This window comes from Salvelinus fontinalis, chromosome 17, assembly GCF_029448725.1.
Source record: "Salvelinus fontinalis isolate EN_2023a chromosome 17, ASM2944872v1, whole genome shotgun sequence".
Lineage (NCBI taxonomy): Eukaryota > Metazoa > Chordata > Actinopteri > Salmoniformes > Salmonidae > Salvelinus > Salvelinus fontinalis.
Genome location: NC_074681.1, coordinates 48225796 through 48231795, shown reverse-complemented (window position 1 = coordinate 48231795; position 6000 = coordinate 48225796).

Genomic DNA, 6000 nt, shown 5'->3' with positions numbered 1-6000 from the left:
CGTATTTGAGTTGCATTGTAGTAAAAACTCCCTGCTGTATTGGATTCCGCTGCCAGTGGCGTTTTCATTATTTAGTCCGTTCGTAGCGGGTATGTACACGATCAACAAGATCAGTCCAACACCCCACCACTGGAAATCCATGGTTGGCAGAATGTTTGTAAACTAAATGTACAAATTAAAAACATAAAATAACGCCACTAAGTGTACAAATTAAAAACATAAGATAACGCCACACCAAACGTCACACACACTGCAGGTCGCAACAGTACCTGCTCGGCGCCCCAATACCTGCTCGGCGATTACAGGGGCTGAGTCACTGGCTTACTGGTGCTCTTTCATGCCGTCCCTAGGAGGGGTGCGTCACTTGAGTGGGTTGAGTTACTGACGTGATCTTCCTGTCTGGGTTGGCGCCCCCCCTTGGTTTGTGCTGTGGTGGAGATCTTTGTTGGCTATACTTGGCCTTATCTCAGGATGGAAAGTTAGTGGTTGAAGATTAATCTCTAGTGGTGTGGGGGCTGTGCTTTGGCAAAGTGGGTGGGGTTATATCCTTCCTGTTTGGCCCTGTCCGGGGGTATCATCGGATGGGGCCACAGTGTCTCCTGACCCCTCCTGTCTCAGCCTCCAGTATTTATGCTGCAGTAGTTTATGTGTCGGGGGGCTAGGGTCAGTTGGTTATATCTGGAGTACTTCTCCTGTCTTATCCGGTGTCCTGTGTGAATTTAAGTATGCTCTCTCTAATTCTCTCCTTCTCTCTTTCTTTCTCTCTCTCGGAGGACCTGAGCCCTAGGACCATGCGTCAGGACTACCGGGCATGATGACTCCTTGCTGTCCCCAGTCCACCTGGCCTTGCTGCTGTTCCAGTTTCAACTGTTCTGCCTGCGGCTATGGAACCCTGACCTGTCCACCGGACGTGCTACCTGTCCCAGACCTGCTGTTTTCAACTCTCTAGAGACCGCAGGAGCGGTAGAGATACTCTTAATGATCGGCTATGAAAAGCCAACTGATATTTACTCCTGATTATTATTTGACCATGCTGGTCATTTATGAACATTTGAACATCTTAGCCATGTTCTGTTATAATCTCCACCCGGCACAGCCAGAAGAGGACTGGCCACCCCTCATAGCCTGGTTCCTCTCTAGGTTTCTTCCTAGGTTTTGGCCTTTCTAGGGAGTTTTTCCTAGCCGCCGTGCTTCTACACCTGCATTGCTTGCTGTTTGGGGTTTTAGGCTGGGTTTCTGTACAGCACTTCGAGATATTAGCTGATGTACGAAGGGCTATATAAAATAAACTTGATTTAATTGCAGCAAAAGGTGACTCTGCAAAGTATTAACTTTGGGGGTGAATAGTTATGCACGCTCAAGTTCAGTTTTTTTGTCTTATTTCTTGAAAAATATTTTGCATCTTCAAAGTGGTAGGCATGTTGTGTAAATCAAATGATACAAACCCCCCAGAAATCAATTTTAATTCCAGGTTGTAAGGCAACAAAATAGGAAAAATGCCAAGGGGGGGAATACTTTCCCAAGCGACTGTACATATCCTAACATCACTGTGTCGAGCAAAGACAACATCAAAACTCAAAAGAACAGACAATGACTCTTCTGTTTCTCCACTCACGCCACCCTGTTTGCGTCCCACAAAATGACAAGCATCACAAACACCAGGAATCTTCCCCTTCAGTTAGTCAGCTTTCACATTTACTGCTACCCAAGTAATCACTACTTTCAATGGCGCCCTTTTCTTGAGAGCAAAACAATTCACATCTCTTGCCCCCATTCATTTAATATGGAGCGCCTACTCCCTCTGACCAGCAGAAATACAAACAATTATCACAAGAACACTTCTGGTTACCCTCACAGATTCCACAGCACCCAACTCTGTTTTCACCCTCCCTGAAACCACAAATGGATGAGCCTAAATGGCAAGGGTCCACTTTTTCCAAAAACTTCCCTGTCACAGACTCATCTTTACCCTGAACCTCGGTGCAAGCTTCGGGCTCCGAGAACTTCACCACACCTACCATCTCCGATACTTCGCCCTCATTCACTTCCATTTCTCCTCCTGCCTTCAACTCACTCTGCTTACACTTTCTACCATTCTTCTTTAACAAACCATCTCCCCTTTTCCCAACATTTTTAACGAACTCAAGCTCACCCTCTTCATCCCTCTCTCTCTCTCTTAGACCTCCTCTGCCTCTCTTTTTCCTTCCATTCCTGATTTGTATTCCAAGTATAAGTCTCCTTATGATAATACTGCACTTCTCCTGACATACATCTTGTTCTTGCCTTGTCAATGGATGCCATTTAACCGGCTGTCACAATCTCCGTACAATCAACACGAACCCCTCTGGATGTAAATCTCAGCAGTGTATCCCACTTGTAAAGCAGCTGCTGTTCTTCTTAATCAATAGCTACCACAACTCTTTTCCATTTCAAACAAGCGGGCGTTCTTTCTCCCGGATTCCTCGATTCGCTTGCTCAGACCGGATCTTCTCTTAAATTCAGGGCTCTTTCTAGAGCTCCACCTTTCTGACCTGAAGATCACTGACGTCATGATTTGACCTCGTATTTTTTTCAGAGTTCCCAGTTGTGTTGAAGGAAGCATTATAAACAATATTATAGAGGCCAGAGTTCCCAAATTGAAATTCCGAGTTGGTTGACCAATCAAATCGATTTTACCCAGTCGGAGCAAATTTTTTTCCCAAACAATATGTCACGTTCCTGACCTATTTCTGTTAGTTTGTTGTATGTGTTAGTTGGTCAGGACGTGAGTTTGGGTGGGCATTCTATGTTTTCTGTTTCTATGTTGGTTTATGGGTTGCCTGGTATGGCTCTTAATTAGAGGCAGGTGTTTGGCGTTCCTCTAATTAAGAGTCATATTTAGGTAGGTTGTTTCACAGTGTTCGTGGTGGGTGGTTGTCTCCTGTGTCTGTGTTTGTCGCACCATACGGGACTGTTCGGTTTGTTTGTTCTCCGTTATTTTTATGTGTAGGCTATTTTCCCTGTTCGTGCGTTTTCGTGTTTATGTGAGTTCGTCGTCCAGGTCTGTCTACACCGTTTGTTGTTTTGTTAGTTTATAGTCAAGTTCGTGTTTTCGTGTTTTTCTTTAATAAATTATGTCTTCAAACTCCGCTGCATTTTGGTTCAATCCCTGCTCCTCCTCGTCTGATGAAGAGGAGGAGGAAAGCCGTAACACTATAACTGTGCTGCTGGCAACAATTTAATTAAGCATTTTTACCAACGTTTACTCACACTGGCCATATTCAACAGGTATTCAGCATGGTTACTTGCATAGTTGAGTATTTTTGTTAAGACATGTAGCTAGCTAGCTAGCTAAACAATGAACCATAATCCCAACTCATGACGTTACTACCCTGCGTAAATCTGCAGGTAGCTTATCAACCAGGTTCAATGTTAGCTAGCTATAACTAGCCAAGCAAAATGGCTCTGAGATATGAGTAAAAAGATCATACATGTAACGTTAGCTAGCGAGCCAGCCAGCTAACATTAGCTACCTAGCTAACGATTAAAAGTTCTGTCAAAATTAGCAACGTGTAATATCTAGACACTTCTTCCTGTCACGGATGCCATTGTTGCCCTTAGTTTTAAGATGTAATCCGGAGAATACGTGTTCTCTCCCTCCTTAGCTATCATACTCTAATTCCACTGATTTCAACATTCGGTCCTCCAGAAAGTGGAGAGCAACACTTATGCAGTTCTACTAAGCAATATATTTTAATAAGTCGCGTTAGACAGGATTACTAACACATAAACCGAAGCGTGCTATTGACAGAAGAGGTCTGTCTACAAATAGACAGAAGCGTTCTGTCTACAAATAGACAGAAGCATGCTATATGGCAGAACAATCCGAACTCATCTCTTGGTATGTCCAGCCCACTCATTATCACAGCCAACCATGGGTAGTGGGAAGGTTACTGTGTTTTTTTTGTGGCTAATCCAACTAGGCTCGTAACTTAACAATTTTATTCGTATTTACCGATGGCATACAAGTTAGTTATTTTTTTAACTTAACGTTTATTTAACTAGGCAAGTCAGTTAAGAACAAATTCTTATTTACAATGACGGCTTACCACGGACGACGCTGGGCCAATTGTTTGCTGCCCAGCGGTCTAAGGCAATGCATCTCAGTGCTAGAGGTGTTAGAACAGACCCTGGTTCGATTCCAGGCTGTATCACAACCAGCCGTGATTGGGAGCACAATTGGCCCAGCGTCGTCCGGGTTAGGGTTTGGCCGGGGTAGGCCGTCATTGTAATTAAGAATTTTGGCCTAGTTAAAAGGTTAAATAAAAATTAGAATAAGACTGTAATGTAACACAATGTGGAAAAGGTGAAGGGGTCTGAATACTTTTCGAATGCACTGTATATGCCCCCTTTATTATTCCTTTGGTTCAGACCTGGTATACAGGGAGAATACACTTCAAAATTGCTGAACAAATAGTTATATTGACTACGTCCGTTCTTGCTCGCTCATTAACGTCTAATCGGAATTACGGTTTGCCTCTTAGCTCGTTGTCCCCGTTTGTCAGTAGAAACCACTTTTTTAAAATTATTTTTATTTACTTCTTATGGCTGAAGGGGCAGTATTGAGTAGCTTGGATGAAAGGTGCCCATTGTAAACGGCCAGCTCCTCAGTCTCAGTTGCTAATATATGCATATTATTATTAGTATTGGATAGAAAACACTCTAAAGTTTCTAAAACTGTTTGAATTAAGTCTGTGAGATTAACAGAACTCATATGGCAGGCAAAATCCTGAGAAGTTCCACTTCCTGTTTGTATTTTTTCTGGGGGTGCCATATTTTCAACCAAGCTCTTATTCAAAATACAGAGACATATGGATGAGTTTTCACTTCCTACAGCTTCCACTAGATGTCAGCAGTCAATAGAACTAAGTCTGATGACTCTAATGTGAAGGGGGGTCGAAGGAGACAGAATTTAGTATGAGGTGCCATGAGGTGACCGTGCATTCAACAGGCGCGTTCACGTGAGAGGCAGCTCTGTTCCATCTCTCAATTGAAGTCGATGTAGTTCTCCGGTTGGAACGTTATTCAATATATATGTTAAAAACATCCTAATGATTGATTATATACTTAGTTTGAAACCGGTAATATCACGTTTTGAAGTTTTTGTCTGATATATAACGCTGGATATGTAAACCAGACGCGCTAACAAAAGAAGGTATTTGGACATAAATAACGGATTTTTTCGAACAAAACAAACATTTATTGTGGACCTGGGATTCCTGGTGTGCTTTCTGATGTAGATCATCAAAGGTAAGGGAATATTTATCATATATTTTCTTGTTTATGTTGACGCCATCTTTGCGGCTGTGGTGTTTTACTTTTGAGCGCCGTCTCAGATTATAGCGTGGGTTTCTTTTTCCGTAAAGTTTTTTTGAAATCTGACACAGCGGTTGCATTAAGGAGAGGTATATCTATAATTCCATGTGTATACCTTGTATTATCATCTATATTTATGAGTATTTCTGTTGAAACGATGTGGCTTTGATATAAATATGAATTTAATCAAACAAAACATGGCTGTATTGTGTAACATGAAGTCCTATGAGTGTCATCTGATGAAAATAATCGAAGGTTAGTGATTAATTTTATCTCTATTCTGGTTTTTGTGAAGCTATCTTTAGCTGGAAAAAATGGCTGTGATTATTGTGGTTTTGTGGTGACCTAACATAATCGTTTTTTAGTGCTTTCGCTGAAAAGACTATTTGAAATCGGACACTTTGGTGGGATTAACAACACGATTACCTTTAAAATGATATAAGACACATGAATGTCTGAGGAATTTTTATTATGAGATTTCTGTTTTTTGAATTTGGCGCCCTGCACTTCGACTGGCTGTTGTCATATCGATCCCGTTAACGGGACTGCAGCCATAAGAAGTTTTAAGGGCGGGATCGGTGTCCTGTCAACGGGACAGTTGTAAAAATGCAGCGCCTTGTGTTACGATCGCAGATTTTAGAGAAC